Genomic DNA, 16,688 nt, shown 5'->3' with positions numbered 1-16,688 from the left:
GGTGGAACGAGCAGCTGTCTACCCTTAGCAGGAGGGCTCCTGATTACATACCTCTCCTGCTGCTGCTGCTGCTGGCTGTCCAGCAGCAGACTGAAGGTGGCTGCTGCTGTGCACAGGTATATAAAGGCTCAGAGCCTATTATGACACGCGCAGCCAGCGTTCCATTGCCACATTCCATCTACTGCAGGCAGGATACCTGGCTGGCTGAATGTCGCTGAGAAGCTCACAGAGACCGCCATAAGCAACAGTTTAACAGAATGCCACAGACTAATCACCCAAACTTTTTGGGTTGGGTTCTCTTTTATAGTCTGCAGGCATTAAATGAAAGAAGTCAGTGTTCCAGCAGAAGGAGACAACGTTTCAGAAAAGGCATTGTAGCAAACCAAAAAAGAAATTTTAAGCGCAGCAGAGTAACCAGCGCACATACCTGTTAGCTCAGGTGAGTTTAAAAGGCTGCTGTTGATAACAAGGGCATTTGCTAAATAGATGGTGTGTGTGCAACAATATACTGAAAGGTCAATTATATTGTGCAGCTTATCTCACCACCTGTAGTTATTTAGGTGAAAGCTCCAAAATGCTTGCCTAATATGTCTGTTTATCCAAAAGGAAGTAAAAAGGGAGAGCTAGAAAGATAGCATTGCATCACATTACATGGCAATGCAATGCACAGTTGCTGAAGTTGAACCAAAATGAGCTTGTAATCTGGCTTCTGCAACTTTGAACATGAAAAATCCAATGAGGAGAAGAAAAGCAAAGCCAAAGAGTCCATCCCAAAATCCGACAAACAAGCAAAATGAACAAAAAACATTGAATTCAATTCTTTCTGATTTTAGAAACTGCATTAAAGAAGGGGTGCACCGGTCCTGGAGATACTGCAATACCAGGTCAATGCGTGGAGTGGACAGAGCAAGCTCTTTTTCCATCTCCCTGTTCTAAAAATCCATTTAATATATGGTCCCCAGATAGGGGACGTATCAGATATTAAACTGATAAGAACAGATACTACACTTGATCTTAGCCAAAAGGCCGAGAAGCGATAACCAGAATTGGTTTCAAACTACGGAGCCACCCAAGGATCCTGAAAAGTCCATTTGTGGAGATGAGCTCCTGGACTCCCGTTAAGAAGACATGTTGTCAACCTCTAGATCCCTTACATGCCTGCACTTTTCGGCTTGCTGCTGCTGCAATCCACGCGTTTTAGATCTGCATAACTCCACCTCTTTAAACACAGCACCTTCACCCCCTGCTGTTCCCACCCGCCTCAACACCATTGGAAGGGAGGAGAACCAATTAAGGCGGGGGGTGGGGTGGAACGAGCAGCTGTCTACCCTTAGCAGGAGGGCTCCTGATTACATACCTCTCCTGCTGCTGCTGCTGCTGGCTGTCCAGCAGCAGACTGAAGGTGGCTGCTGCTGTGCACAGGTATATAAAGGCTCAGAGCCTATTATGACACGCGCAGCCAGCGTTCCATTGCCACATTCCATCTACTGCAGGCAGGATACCTGGCTGGCTGAATGTTGCTGAGAAGCTCACAGAGACCGCCATAAGCAACAGTTTAACAGAATGCCACAGACTAATCAACCAAACTTTTTGGGTTGGGTTCTCTTTTATAGTCTGCAGGCATTAAATGAAAGAAGTCAGTGTTCCAGCAGAAGGAGACAACGTTTCAGAAAAGGCATTGTAGCAAACCAAAAAAGAAATTTTAAGCGCAGCAGAGTAACCAGCGCACATACCTGTTAGCTCAGGTGAGTTTAAAAGGCTGCTGTTGATAACAAGGGCATTTGCTAAATAGATGGTGTGTGTGCAACAATATACTGAAAGGTCAATTATATTGTGCAGCTTATCTCACCACCTGTAGTTATTTAGGTGAAAGCTCCAAAATGCTTGCCTAATATGTCTGTTTATCCAAAAGGAAGTAAAAAGGGAGAGCTAGAAAGATAGCATTGCATCACATTACATGGCAATGCAATGCACAGTTGCTGAAGTTGAACCAAAATGAGCTTGTAATCTGGCTTCTGCAACTTTGAACATGAAAAATCCAATGAGGAGAAGAAAAGCAAAGCCAAAGAGTCCATCCCAAAATCCGACAAACAAGCAAAATGAACAAAAAACATTGAATTCAATTCTTTCTGATTTTAGAAACTGCATTAAAGAAGGGGTGCACCGGTCCTGGAGATACTGCAATACCAGGTCAATGCGTGGAGTGGACAGAGCAAGCTCTTTTTCCATCTCCCTGTTCTAAAAATCCATTTAATATATGGTCCCCAGATAGGGGACGTATCAGATATTAAACTGATAAGAACAGATTTTTTTTTTTTTTTTAAATTTGGCTATCCCCTGCAGAGGGATAAAACCGTTTATTAAAACTTTAACAAATTACAAGCATAATTAAACAAATACCAAACGTTAAAAGACAAATGAAATTTACAAAACAAAAAAATACAAAGATTTTAAATAATTAGGTTCCATTGGTCAACAAGCCATTTTTTGGAAATATGTACATTCTTCTTTTTGTCAATTAAATAATAAGTATACATTTCACATAAACATAAACTTAAAACATCATTCACTGATAAAACATCTTGTTTAAAAATAGCAATGTTGCGCGCTTTCCAGAGAGATGACTTGGCGCAGTTCACTGTCTTCCAAGCCATTGTGTACTGGTCCATTGTGGGGCATTCCATAAGTCCGTATAGCACAGTTTTATATGTAAAGTCCTTGAGGTCTGCCACCCTTTCCAGTAGGGGGAGCAGTCTTCTCCAGAAATCCTTTGCAAAATTACATGTCCATAATAGATGTTCCACCGTTTCCACGTCTTGGCATCCGGCTCTTGGGCAGATGGCAGACCTCACAAATCCTCTTCTGTATTGGAATGCCCGGCAAGGAAGACAGCGGTGCATGCAACTCCAAGCCAGATCTCTCTGTTCATTAAAAAGATAAAAAACGTTAATCATTTTCCAGATAGACATAGATTTGTCATCATCATATCTGTCAACATTACATATTTCCTCACTTTTACGTATTTCTTTAATTAGTTTCTTACTATTTCTTAATTCCTCTATTTTCTTAGTCCCTAAATTAAAATCGGACACTATTTTCCTTAAAATCTCATAATGCGTCGACAAATTAAAAGCATGGGGCACAGATATATTAACTTCATACCATCCAAACTTTCTCATAAAAAATCCTGTATTAAAACGCATAAAAAAGGACCAATAGTGATTCTTAAAAAGGGCATTAAAACAGTAAACGAACAGATGGATTAAAAGAAACCTATTAAAATCTGGAAAATCTTTACCACCTTTTACTTTTGATTTCATCACGATTTCTCTTTTCAGCTTTTCCATTTTTGAGTTCCAAAAGAAGGTAAAACAGGTTTTGGTTATCTTTTTTAAAACATTAACAGGCGGGGGGAAAACCATGCTAAGATACAATAAAAGAGGTAAAATCACCATCTTTAAAACCAATACTTTACCCTCCATTGTAAGTCTCCTCATGTTCCACATACATATTTTCGTATTTACTTTCTGTGTAACTGTTTCCCAACTATTATAACCATCATTATTTTCAGTGAATGATATACCTAAAATGGAAATGGATTCGGAGACATTAATTGGTACATCACGTAAAATCATCCCCCCAACACTTAAAATGTTACACTTATTAAAATTGATTTTAAAACCAGAAGCTAGACAAAAGGATTGCACTTGATGGAGAGTGGCCGTAAGTGATGGTGCATCTGTACACAAGACCGCCACGTCATCCATGTAGCCTACAACCTTGGCCTCCAAACCACCGCTTCCAGGCAGAGGGACACCGCATATCTGTTTATTTTGGCGTATTGCACATAACATTGGTTCCAGTGCACAGATAAACAGTAGGGGGGACAGAGGGCATCCCTGTTTCACCCCTGACCGTAAAAATACCTCTTGTGTCTTAAAACCATTCACTAAAATCTTACTTGTACAATCCTTGTAAAATGCTTTAAGCGATAGTAAAAACCCTTCTGGTATGCCCATTTTCTCTAAAACTTTAAAAAGATAAAAGTGTGAGACACGGTCAAATGCTTTTTCAAAATCAATAGATAAAATCGCCATTTTCCCCTTTCTGTCTTTCACATCCTCAATACAGTCTTTCACTAAATTCAGATTGTCCCATATACTGCGCCCCGGCACCCCACACACTTGATTAGAATGAATAACTTTGCTGATGACTTCTTTTAGACGATTTGCACAAATTTTAGCCATTATTTTATAGTCACAATTTAAAAGTGTTATTGGTCTCCAGTTTTCTAATTTTGATTTATCACCTTTTTTGTATAGGAGGGAGACTTCACCTTTCTTCCAGGAATTTAATAAAACCTTATTATTAAAAACCTCAGTAAACAAATAAAACAAATCATCTTTTAAAATATCATAAAAACATACATAAAATTCTATTGGGATGCCATCAGGACCAGGGACCTTTCCAGTTTTAAAACTTTTAATAGTTTTTAACACTTCTTGTTCCGTTAAAACTTGGGATAAAAACTCTTGGGATGCGGGATCTAAAACAGCTGTTAGTCCTTGCAGCGAATCATCCATTAATTTATTATCTATATTTTTTCCATTAAAAAGATTAGAAAAAAAAACCTCAACTTTACCCAGCATATTTTTTATATTATTCTCACCATCTATATGGTCAATTATCACTTTTTCTTTTTTATTTTTCCTAAAAAAATATCTGGAACACTTTTCATTTTCTTCTATATGTTGTACTCTAGAACGAAAAATTATCTCTTTTCCTTTTTGTTCTAGCCATTTTGAAATCTCTTCTTTTAAGTTTGAAATATCAAGTTGTACATCTATCCCATTGTCTCTGAGCTTAAATAATGTTTGTAGGCGGGTATTTAAAATTCTATATTCTTCATATTTTTCTTTGGCTCTACATATACTCTTTTTAATAAAAAAGTCTTTTATTTTTACTTTCATTCTATCCCACCATACACTCATAGTCTCATTTGTTTTTTTCCCTTTTCTACATTTCCTATAAAACTCAATAAAATCTGATAAAATCTGCGGGTCGGTTAAAAGGGATACGTTCATTTTCCAGCTTTTCTTACCACATTTTTTGTTGTCATTTACTTTTATGGTAAAGGATAAAAGTTTATGGTCTGAAAATATATTAGTTAAAACTTCACATTTGGCAGGTGTTGTTTTATCTGAACCAAAAATAAAATCAATCCTAGAGCTACAATTAGCATTGCTCCAAGTGAAACCGGTGTCCTCTGGGCTGTCACTATGACACTCTTTATATATGTCTATCAATTTAGCATCTTTGACTATATCATGTAGCATACCTGAGGTTTTATCGTAGTTCCTGCTTACAGAGCTGGAGCGCCGGTTTTCACCTTTTAAAACACAATTAAAATCCCCTGCTAAGATAAAAGGTTCAGAGTTATTAATAAATAATGGTAAAAGATCAAGCATTTCGGCTCTTTCATTTTTCTCTGGGGATCCATAAAAATTTAAAAACTGCCATCTAATACCATCAATAAAAGCTTTCACTAATAAAATACGACCTGGTAAAATTTCCTGAATAAAATCAATTAAAACGTTCCCTTTAAAAAGTATGGCTACACCCGCTGATCCTGCAGCATTCGATCCGGACCAGACAGATGGCCCACACTTCCACTCATCTTTATATTTTTGATATGACATTTCATGTGGGATATTACATTCTTGCAGAAAAAATACAGATGCAGTAAAACATGTAAAAAAATTAAAAAGAGCAGTTCTTCTCGTGTTAGATTTTATGCCTCTCACGTTGAGGGAAATACCTTTGAGTTCAGCCATCATTAGAAAATGTAAAAATTTTACTTAGGTAACTAAGAGCAACGGATTTACCTGTCCGATGAACCTGATCAGACCACTGGGCTTGCGCCTCCCTCCTCATCTGATAGTATCGTCACGAGAGTCTCCGTGGAGGAGGAAAGATTACCACATTTATATAAACCCGACGCTACACTGGCATAGCTCGGAGGGCTGGCTGGCAGAACCCGCTGGGTCTCCATTGGCTGGCCATGCAGTTCCTCATCAGGTGGGTCCCCGAGGGGTTCCGCCGCCCGTGTTTGACCTGTAGAAGGTCGTCCTATAGGAGGAGGTTGCGCACAAGGCAGAGCCTCTGACTCTTCAGAGGCAGCAAGATCCCGGTCCCCACCTGTAGCAGCGGAGACCGAAACCCCTGAGGGTCCAGCGTCCACGTCCCCTTCTGGAGAAGTGTCCATCTGTTCACCTCCTGCTGCCTCCTCCGAACCACCCTTTTTCTTTTTCTTAGGACCCACCTTTATCCACTCAGCACCCTCAGCCCTAGGAGACTCAGACTGGGCATGGGCTTCTGTGTCGGCCTTTTGCCGGTCCCTTTTGACCTTACCAGTAGTGCCCTTCTGCTCCTTCTCAGCCCTCCTTTTGGACTCCCGCAGGTCCTGCAGCCAGGTTTTGGGATTTGGTATTTTACCTGTCATAGACTCTGGAGACACTTCACTATTTGGTACGCCCTTATTGTCTCCAGAGGCTCCAGGTTGTTGTTCCTCCTCCTGAGGGGTGGTCTGATCTTTTGGTCCTTGGTCGGACGTCTTGGACTTCCCCTTTTGCTCATCTTCCCGAAATCTGTGAGGGCAAGAAAAATAAAAGTGACCTGGAGTCTGGCAAAAACTGCATTTCTTTTCCTTAGGGCATTCTTTTGTCTCATGTTCTTCACTAGCACAATTTCTACATGATACATGACAGTTTTCTTTTGAATGACCATAGCGCCCACAATTTCTGCAATATACTGGCATCCCAGAAAAGAAGAAATCCCCATTTGTTTGCCCAATTTTGAAACGGGCAGGGGGGAGCCGTATACCACCTGGTGTATTTGGATCTCTTGTACACTTCGCAAGGAATTTCCACTTAGATGTCCATATGTTATATTCGTTTAATATCTTCCCAATACATTTAACACTTTTAAAATAAATTGCTAGAAATGACATTACTTCTGGAGCAGAAACAAAGGGCGAAAATACTTTTACAATAACCAGTCTTGCCTCATCCAGGACGTGCTCAACAATTTGTATCCCTTTCAAAACAGGACTATTTTCAACTTTTTTTAACTTTTCTAGTACATCTCTAAAAATACCTTCTCCGGTGAATGTGATGTCATAGTCACCTCTTCTGGGATAATCCTGGATGGAGAGAATTTCATTCCTTTGTACGCCAAGAAGGTTCCTGAGCACGTCCTGGACTACATACCCTAATTTCCTCATATCCGAGCCACCCGCCGTGAAGTGAACTCGGATAGAGTTTTTTAGCCTCGCATAAAGAGGCATGAGGTTAGGGTCAACCTCCATGGAAAAACGCAACAAGGTTGCAAATTGCAGCCGCTTGCAATCTGCGCTCCCAGTGTTCTTGCAGCGAAAAACACCTGGAAGCTGGGGGATCGCAACTCGTTACCCTGGAACTAAGCCCTCTCCCTAATAGCAGCAAGCAGGTTAAGTCCACCAAAGTGGACGATCCTGCCAGGCCAAGGAGAGGGGTACCCGAGTGCCCTTCAACCACAATCTCCTGCAATAAAGCACTTGATCGTAGCCAAAAGGCCGAGAAGCGATAACCAGAATTGGTTTCAAACTACGGAGCCACCCAAGGATCCTGAAAAGTCCATTTGTGGAGATGAGCTCCTGGACTCCCGTTAAGAAGACATGTTGTCAACCTCTAGATCCCTTACATGCCTGCACTTTTCGGCTTGCTGCTGCTGTAATCCACGCGTTTTAGATCTGCATAACTCCACCTCTTTAAACACAGCACCTTCACCCCCTGCTGTTCCCACCCGCCTCAACACCGTTGGAAGGGAGGAGAACCAATTAAGGCGGGGGGTGGGGTGGAACGAGCAGCTGTCTACCCTTAGCAGGAGGGCTCCTGATTACATACCTCTCCTGCTGCTGCTGCTGCTGGCTGTCCAGCAGCAGACTGAAGGTGGCTGCTGCTGTGCACAGGTATATAAAGGCTCAGAGCCTATTATGACACGCGCAGCCAGCGTTCCATTGCCACATTCCATCTACTGCAGGCAGGATACCTGGCTGGCTGAATGTCGCTGAGAAGCTCACAGAGACCGCCATAAGCAACAGTTTAACAGAATGCCACAGACTAATCACCCAAACTTTTTGGGTTGGGTTCTCTTTTATAGTCTGCAGGCATTAAATGAAAGAAGTCAGTGTTCCAGCAGAAGGAGACAACGTTTCAGAAAAGGCATTGTAGCAAACCAAAAAAGAAATTTTAAGCGCAGCAGAGTAACCAGCGCACATACCTGTTAGCTCAGGTGAGTTTAAAAGGCTGCTGTTGATAACAAGGGCATTTGCTAAATAGATGGTGTGTGTGCAACAATATACTGAAAGGTCAATTATATTGTGCAGCTTATCTCACCACCTGTAGTTATTTAGGTGAAAGCTCCAAAATGCTTGCCTAATATGTCTGTTTATCCAAAAGGAAGTAAAAAGGGAGAGCTAGAAAGATAGCATTGCATCACATTACATGGCAATGCAATGCACAGTTGCTGAAGTTGAACCAAAATGAGCTTGTAATCTGGCTTCTGCAACTTTGAACATGAAAAATCCAATGAGGAGAAGAAAAGCAAAGCCAAAGAGTCCATCCCAAAATCCGACAAACAAGCAAAATGAACAAAAAACATTGAATTCAATTCTTTCTGATTTTAGAAACTGCATTAAAGAAGGGGTGCACCGGTCCTGGAGATACTGCAATACCAGGTCAATGCGTGGAGTGGACAGAGCAAGCTCTTTTTCCATCTCCCTGTTCTAAAAATCCATTTAATATATGGTCCCCAGATAGGGGACGTATCAGATATTAAACTGATAAGAACAGATACTACACTTGATCTTAGCCAAAAGGCCGAGAAGCGATAACCAGAATTGGTTTCAAACTACGGAGCCACCCAAGGATCCTGAAAAGTCCATTTGTGGAGATGAGCTCCTGGACTCCCGTTAAGAAGACATGTTGTCAACCTCTAGATCCCTTACATGCCTGCACTTTTCGGCTTGCTGCTGCTGCAATCCACGCGTTTTAGATCTGCATAACTCCACCTCTTTAAACACAGCACCTTCACCCCCTGCTGTTCCCACCCGCCTCAACACCATTGGAAGGGAGGAGAACCAATTAAGGCGGGGGGTGGGGTGGAACGAGCAGCTGTCTACCCTTAGCAGGAGGGCTCCTGATTACATACCTCTCCTGCTGCTGCTGCTGCTGGCTGTCCAGCAGCAGACTGAAGGTGGCTGCTGCTGTGCACAGTTATATAAAGGCTCAGAGCCTATTATGACACGCGCAGCCAGCGTTCCATTGCCACATTCCATCTACTGCAGGCAGGATACCTGGCTGGCTGAATGTCGCTGAGAAGCTCACAGAGACCGCCATAAGCAACAGTTTAACAGAATGCCACAGACTAATCAACCAAACTTTTTGGGTTGGGTTCTCTTTTATAGTCTGCAGGCATTAAATGAAAGAAGTCAGTGTTCCAGCAGAAGGAGACAACGTTTCAGAAAAGGCATTGTAGCAAACCAAAAAAGAAATTTTAAGCGCAGCAGAGTAACCAGCGCACATACCTGTTAGCTCAGGTGAGTTTAAAAGGCTGCTGTTGATAACAAGGGCATTTGCTAAATAGATGGTGTGTGTGCAACAATATACTGAAAGGTCAATTATATTGTGCAGCTTATCTCACCACCTGTAGTTATTTAGGTGAAAGCTCCAAAATGCTTGCCTAATATGTCTGTTTATCCAAAAGGAAGTAAAAAGGGAGAGCTAGAAAGATAGCATTGCATCACATTACATGGCAATGCAATGCACAGTTGCTGAAGTTGAACCAAAATGAGCTTGTAATCTGGCTTCTGCAACTTTGAACATGAAAAATCCAATGAGGAGAAGAAAAGCAAAGCCAAAGAGTCCATCCCAAAATCCGACAAACAAGCAAAATGAACAAAAAACATTGAATTCAATTCTTTCTGATTTTAGAAACTGCATTAAAGAAGGGGTGCACCGGTCCTGGAGATACTGCAATACCAGGTCAATGCGTGGAGTGGACAGAGCAAGCTCTTTTTCCATCTCCCTGTTCTAAAAATCCATTTAATATATGGTCCCCAGATAGGGGACGTATCAGATATTAAACTGATAAGAACAGATACTACGCTTGATCTTAGCCAAAAGGCCGAGAAGCGATAACCAGAATTGGTTTCAAACTACGGAGCCACCCAAGGATCCTGAAAAGTCCATTTGTGGAGATGAGCTCCTGGACTCCCGTTAAGAAGACATGTTGTCAACCTCTAGATCCCTTACATGCCTGCACTTTTCGGCTTGCTGCTGCTGCAATCCACGCGTTTTAGATCTGCATAACTCCACCTCTTTAAACACAGCACCTTCACCCCCTGCTGTTCCCACCCGCCTCAACACCGTTGGAAGGGAGGAGAACCAATTAAGGCGGGGGGTGGGGTGGAACGAGCAGCTGTCTACCCTTAGCAGGAGGGCTCCTGATTACATACCTCTCCTGCTGCTGCTGCTGCTGGCTGTCCAGCAGCAGATTGAAGGTGGCTGCTGCTGTGCACAGGTATATAAAGGCTCAGAGCCTATTATGACACGCGCAGCCAGCGTTCCATTGCCACATTCCATCTACTGCAGGCAGGATACCTGGCTGGCTGAATGTCGCTGAGAAGCTCACAGAGACCGCCATAAGCAACAGTTTAACAGAATGCCACAGACTAATCAACCAAACTTTTTGGGTTGGGTTCTCTTTTATAGTCTGCAGGCATTAAATGAAAGAAGTCAGTGTTCCAGCAGAAGGAGACAACGTTTCAGAAAAGGCATTGTAGCAAACCAAAAAAGAAATTTTAAGCGCAGCAGAGTAACCAGCGCACATACCTGTTAGCTCAGGTGAGTTTAAAAGGCTGCTGTTGATAACAAGGGCATTTGCTAAATAGATGGTGTGTGTGCAACAATATACTGAAAGGTCAATTATATTGTGCAGCTTATCTCACCACCTGTAGTTATTTAGGTGAAAGCTCCAAAATGCTTGCCTAATATGTCTGTTTATCCAAAAGGAAGTAAAAAGGGAGAGCTAGAAAGAAAGCATTGCATCACATTACATGGCAATGCAATGCACAGTTGCTGAAGTTGAACCAAAATGAGCTTGTAATCTGGCTTCTGCAACTTTGAACATGAAAAATCCAATGAGGAGAAGAAAAGCAAAGCCAAAGAGTCCATCCCAAAATCCGACAAACAAGCAAAATGAACAAAAAACATTGAATTCAATTCTTTCTGATTTTAGAAACTGCATTAAAGAAGGGGTGCACCGGTCCTGGAGATACTGCAATACCAGGTCAATGCGTGGAGTGGACAGAGCAAGCTCTTTTTCCATCTCCCTGTTCTAAAAATCCATTTAATATATGGTCCCCAGATAGGGGACGTATCAGATATTAAACTGATAAGAACAGATCCGTTTTCAAACAAGCTTTATTTAAATCAGACATACATCATAAATTACAAACAAATCACAAAGACTTGAATAAAATATGACATAAAACAAATACAAGGTCAGATTTAAAAAGCGCATAAAAGCATAAAAAGCATAAAACACAGTTTTGCATATAATTTGCATAAATAAATACATATGTCAAATGCAAACACCATAGCTTTTTAACTTTATCTTTTTACAATCAGGTAGTATGAAAACTTTTCACAAAGAACATATCCGATACAATATTTGAAACAAATCACAAATACTGGAATAAAATATGACATAAAACTAATACAGAGTCAGAATTAAAATGCACTTAAAAGCATAAAAAGCATAAAACACAGTTTTGCATATAATTTACATAAATAAATACATATTCCTAATTTGCAAACACCATAGCTTTTTTGCTTCATTGATTCCCATCTTTTTACAATCTCTCAGGTAGTATGTAAACATTTCACAAAGAGCAAGCCCAATACAATCTTTGACAGGAATAAATTCACGTTTAAACAATAATATATTGCGCACTTTCCATAAAGCTTCTTTTAAACAGTTTATTATAAGCCATGCGACTCGTGCTTGTTTGATGGTTGGGCATTTAATTATCCCATATATTATAATGTCACAATTAAGGGTTTGTATACCACATATCCATTTTAGGAGGGTGCCCACCGTCTGCCATAGCTCTTGTGCGTAGGGGCAATCCCACAGTAAATGAAACACTGACTCGTTTGGGGCGCATCTTTCTCTGGGACATCTAGCACTAGCCACCAGCCCCCTATGATGCTGAAAAGCTCTCGTAGGGAGACATTGGTGAACAACCTGCCAAGCTAAATTCTTTTGTGAGTTGCTAAGTGCAGGACAGGCCACGTTGTTCCACACCAGGCGGCACCTGGAGATGGAAAAATTAGACACATCCTCCATCTCCTCATGTCCCTTACAAATAACTGTTAACTTACGTTGATCAAATAAAAGCTGACGATCAACTTGGGTCAGATCATATTCTGAAATGACCTTCTCCAAGATCTTGTAATGCTTAGGGGGAGATAAGAGAAAAGGACAATTAACAGTCATACTGAAGTTCAACTTTCGGAAAAGAAACCCAGTTGTATATCTAAGAAAACAAGAGAAAGCCCCAACATTATTCAAGCTTTTGCAACAAAATACAAAACACTTGATAAATAAAAACAATTTTAAATCAGGGAACCCTTTACCCCCATTTTTCTTGCTTTTACATACCACCTCCCTCCTCAATTTCTCCATTTTGGATCCCCATAGAAAATGAAACATGGGCTTCATAAGTCTTTTAAGATACAGAGAATTAGGGGGAAAAACCATAGCGGCATACAAAATGATAGGAAGCAAAACCATTTTAATTACAAGAATCTTGCCCTCCATTGTTAGTTTTCGAGTTTGCCATAAAGAGATCTTCTGATTTAATTTATTCAAAACCAAATCCCAGTTTTCAATACCATCATTAGCAGGATTAAACAAGACACCCAGGATCTTGATTCCTACTGTTTGTGTGGGAACCCTAGGCGGATCTGACTCCCATTGACCCATAATCATACAGTCACATTTATTTATATTCAACTTAAACCCAGACCCAGCACTAAAAATTTCAGTAATTAGAATTGCTCTGTTAATAGATGCTGAGCTAGTGCCATATACAGATATGTCATCCATATATCCAATGGCTTTAACTTGTTGTCCACCCCCACCCGGAATAAAAATGCCCCTAACCACCTTGTCCCGACGCAGCAGGCACAACAGTGGCTCAATGGAGCAGACAAATAAAAGTGGGGACATGGGGCAACCTTGTTTAACACCGGAAAGAAGCTCCACCTCTCTAGTTAAAAAACCATTGACTAAAATCCGGGCAGATGACTGTTTGTATAAAAGCGCAATTTTCTGAATAAAAGAATCAGGGAACCCCATCTTTCCCATAACTTTAAAAAGATAAAAGTGGGAGACCCTATCAAACGCTTTCATAAAATCCAAAGATAAAATAGCTAGTGGCTGTTTTCTATCTTTTTGAAACCAGATAAGATCACGAATTAGGTTTAGATGCTCCCAGATTGATCTCCCGGGGACACCACAAACCTGATCTGGATGAATTACATTTTTAATAACTGCTTTAAGACGACCAGCAACAACTTTAGCTAAAATCTTGTAGTCTGTATTTAATAGTGAAATAGGCCTCCAATTCTCCAACTTTGATTTATCACCTTTCTTAAAAATTAATGTAATCATACTTTTACGCCATGAATATGGTAATAAATCAGCCTTAGAGGCTTCACAAACTACTTGTATAAAATCCTCCTTAATTAGATACCAAAAGCAAAGATAAAATTCAATAGGAAGGCCATCTGATCCAGGAGCCTTACCTTTATTAAAACTCTTAAGGGTCTCTTCAATTTCACTGGGTAAAAGTTCTTTAGCTAAAAAAATCTGGTCATCTTTATTTAAAAACTGGGATAAAACATTAAGATTCTCTGTAAAAGCAGGTTCATCAACATTTTTAATACTAAAAAGATCTCTATAAAAATTAGCAGTATGCTCTAAAATGCCCTCAGTGGAAGATTGTCCTTCTAGCTCAGTAATCACTTGTTTTTTGTCACTCATTTTTTTAAAGAAAAACCTTGAGCAGGTCTCACCCTCTTCCAAATATTTCACACGGGTATTAAATATAATTTCTTTACCCTTTTGTTCCAGGAATTTTTGGATTTCTGTCTGGATCTTGGCAATCTCATCATCCACACCAGGTACTCCCCACCCCTTAAGCTTAAGGAGAGTTTGCATCCTGACATTAAAATCTTTAAAACATTTCCTTTTTTCACGTGCCTTCCTTTTACCAATTTTAATAAAAAATTCTTTAATACGGGTTTTAACACACTCCCACCACCCCAACATACTCTGATTTGGGTGTTTCCGTCTTCTCCAACTCTCATACTTTGCATAAAACTCCGCCCTTACCAGTTCGTCTTCTAATAAGAGCACATTCAATTTCCACATACCTTTTCCAACTTTTGCTTCCTGTGGAGTTTGCAATACATTGTATAGTAATACATGATCAGAAAAAATATTTTCTATTAGACCAGCATTCCTAGGTTTAAAAACATCAGAAGAGGAAAAAATAAAATCAATACGAGATGACATCCCTCTACCCCTCCATGTATGCCCAGGGTCAGTAGGGTAGGACTTTCTCCAAGCATCTAATAATTTGAGGTCCGTTGTCAAATGTTTTAACAGACTGGATGTTTTGTCTGTTCTTCCATTAGTATCACCTCCACTCCTCCCCTCCCCCAACATGACACAGTTAAAATCCCCTCCCACTATCACAGGGGACGGACCTGATAAAAACAAAGGGATGACATTAAAAAGGGAAGCACGCTCATTTTTCTCTGGGGATGCATAAACATTAATAAGACGACAGGTAAAACCATTTAAAATAACATGAGTTGATAAGGCACGACCTGGAACTATTTCAGTGATGGATAAAACATTAACATTTTGACATTTGAATAAAATCCCAACCCCGGCAGCTTTATTTTCATTGGACCCTGACCAAATAGAGGGTCCTGCTGACCAGTCCATTTTTAAGTTGGGGTATGACAAATCGTGATCAATACCGCATTCTTGCAGGAAAAAAATGTCAAAGTTCAGAGTCATTAACCAAGCAAACAAAGCAGCCCGTCTAACAGGGCTCTTTAGGCTTCTCACATTTAGTGAGGCAACACGGATTTCTGCCATGTTAGGTGTTTTTTATTGATTCATTATACTCTGAATCTGAATCAATAATTTGTGACAGAGAAGGTGAAGGAAGGGATGACACAGTTCGTAAACTGTCCGTTTCATCTGAGTCCGTGAAATCCTCAATTAAGTTAGTCCCCTCTGGGCTGAGAATTTTTGCAGCACTAGATAGAAAGACTTTACGGGACATCTGAGGCAGGTTATGCTCCTCCTGCGCCTCTTCACGACTTCTCTTACCACTGGCGCTGAGATCCATCCGATCCTCCGAATCCACCCGATCCTCACCAGGCACTGCAGCAGGTGGAATACCCGCAGACCCTCCAGGAGCACCAAGGGACATCATCTCCGGAGCAGGATGACCATCAGGACCAGCAACAGGTTCACCAACCACTGCCCGACCTCTATCATCCAGGCAGGCAACAGGACATCCATCAGGAATGGTTCCAGGACATCCATCTGGACTGGCATCAGGACATCCATCTGGACTGGCAACAGGGCATCCATCTGGGTTGGCATCAGGACATCCATCTGGATTGGCATCAGGGCATCCGTCTGGATTGGCATCAGGGCATCCATCTGGATTGGCATCAGGGCATCCGTCTGGACTGGCATCAGGGCAGACATCTGGTCCAACATCTGTGCTGGCATCAGCAGGGGTATCTGGATGGACATCTGGATTGGTACCAACAGCTCCAGATTTTCGCCTCTTTTTTGGTTCCCTCTCATTTCCGCTCTGAGAAGGTGCCATCTCCCCACCAGGTGAAACCTGGACCCCTGCAGGAGTAGGCAAAGGCGTGACCTCGGCTACAGAGGCCGGGTTTTTCCGCAAAGGTACCGACAGAGCATCGACTGAGTCAGACTGTTTTTGACCTTTAGTAATGTCCACAAAGCTTTTTCTGGGGTCACCCGGGCTGACCCTGCTGGCATCAGCAGGAACTCCTGCGGAACTAGCCGCAGGCGCCCGAGAGCCACCACGAGACCTTGTCCGCATCGGACAATTACTGAACAGGTGAGTAGACATTCCGCACCCACTGCAGGTCTTACTGTTCTTACAGTCCTTTGAGGCATGACCCCATTGTCCACAGTTGTGGCACTGACTCATCCGCTCGTTCTTACAATCGCTCTGTATGTGACCAAGGTCACCACACCTACGACACCTGAATGGTTGTCCATCATAGAAGAGGTAGCCATGGTCTCTTCCCAGCACCACTGTGGAGGGGGGGTGCATAAGGCCTTCTACACCCCCAGGGTCAAGTCTGAAGCGTACCATAAAGCGTCGTTTCCCATTCCAGAAACCACTCCGACCTTTGACGTTCCCCGTAAATCTGACAGATGTACAATATCTGCTCAGAAAAAGCTCAATATCATCTGTGGACACATGGGGGTTAAACATGTATACCACAAGGGGA

At 41.6% G+C, this 16,688-nt stretch overlaps 4 non-coding genes and 1 pseudogene across 4 annotated transcripts; all 5 read right to left on the bottom strand.

Annotated features, from left to right (window-relative positions):
- Positions 1-847: 847 nt before the first annotated feature.
- Positions 848-1,038, bottom strand: LOC141274208 (U2 spliceosomal RNA). Its single transcript, XR_012322495.1, has one exon. It is a non-coding gene; the product is annotated as a U2 spliceosomal RNA (small nuclear RNA).
- A 1,115-nt stretch (positions 1,039-2,153) lies between these two features.
- LOC141150571 (U2 spliceosomal RNA) lies at positions 2,154-2,349 on the bottom strand. Its single transcript, XR_012246735.1, has one exon. It is a non-coding gene; the product is annotated as a U2 spliceosomal RNA (small nuclear RNA).
- Positions 2,350-8,739: 6,390 nt separating this feature from the next.
- Positions 8,740-8,930, bottom strand: LOC141274207 (U2 spliceosomal RNA). Its single transcript, XR_012322494.1, has one exon. It is a non-coding gene; the product is annotated as a U2 spliceosomal RNA (small nuclear RNA).
- A 1,115-nt stretch (positions 8,931-10,045) lies between these two features.
- LOC141149756 (U2 spliceosomal RNA) lies at positions 10,046-10,236 on the bottom strand. Its single transcript, XR_012246042.1, has one exon. It is a non-coding gene; the product is annotated as a U2 spliceosomal RNA (small nuclear RNA).
- A 1,115-nt stretch (positions 10,237-11,351) lies between these two features.
- Positions 11,352-11,524, bottom strand: LOC141150559 (U2 spliceosomal RNA; annotated as a pseudogene).
- Positions 11,525-16,688: the final 5,164 nt, after the last annotated feature.

This window comes from Phyllobates terribilis, unplaced genomic scaffold (genome assembly GCF_046119375.1).
Source record: "Phyllobates terribilis strain yellow unplaced genomic scaffold, ASM4611937v1 Scaffold_5__5_contigs__length_657084704, whole genome shotgun sequence".
NCBI lineage: Eukaryota > Metazoa > Chordata > Amphibia > Anura > Dendrobatidae > Phyllobates > Phyllobates terribilis.
This window is presented reverse-complemented; position numbering and strand designations above follow the sequence as displayed.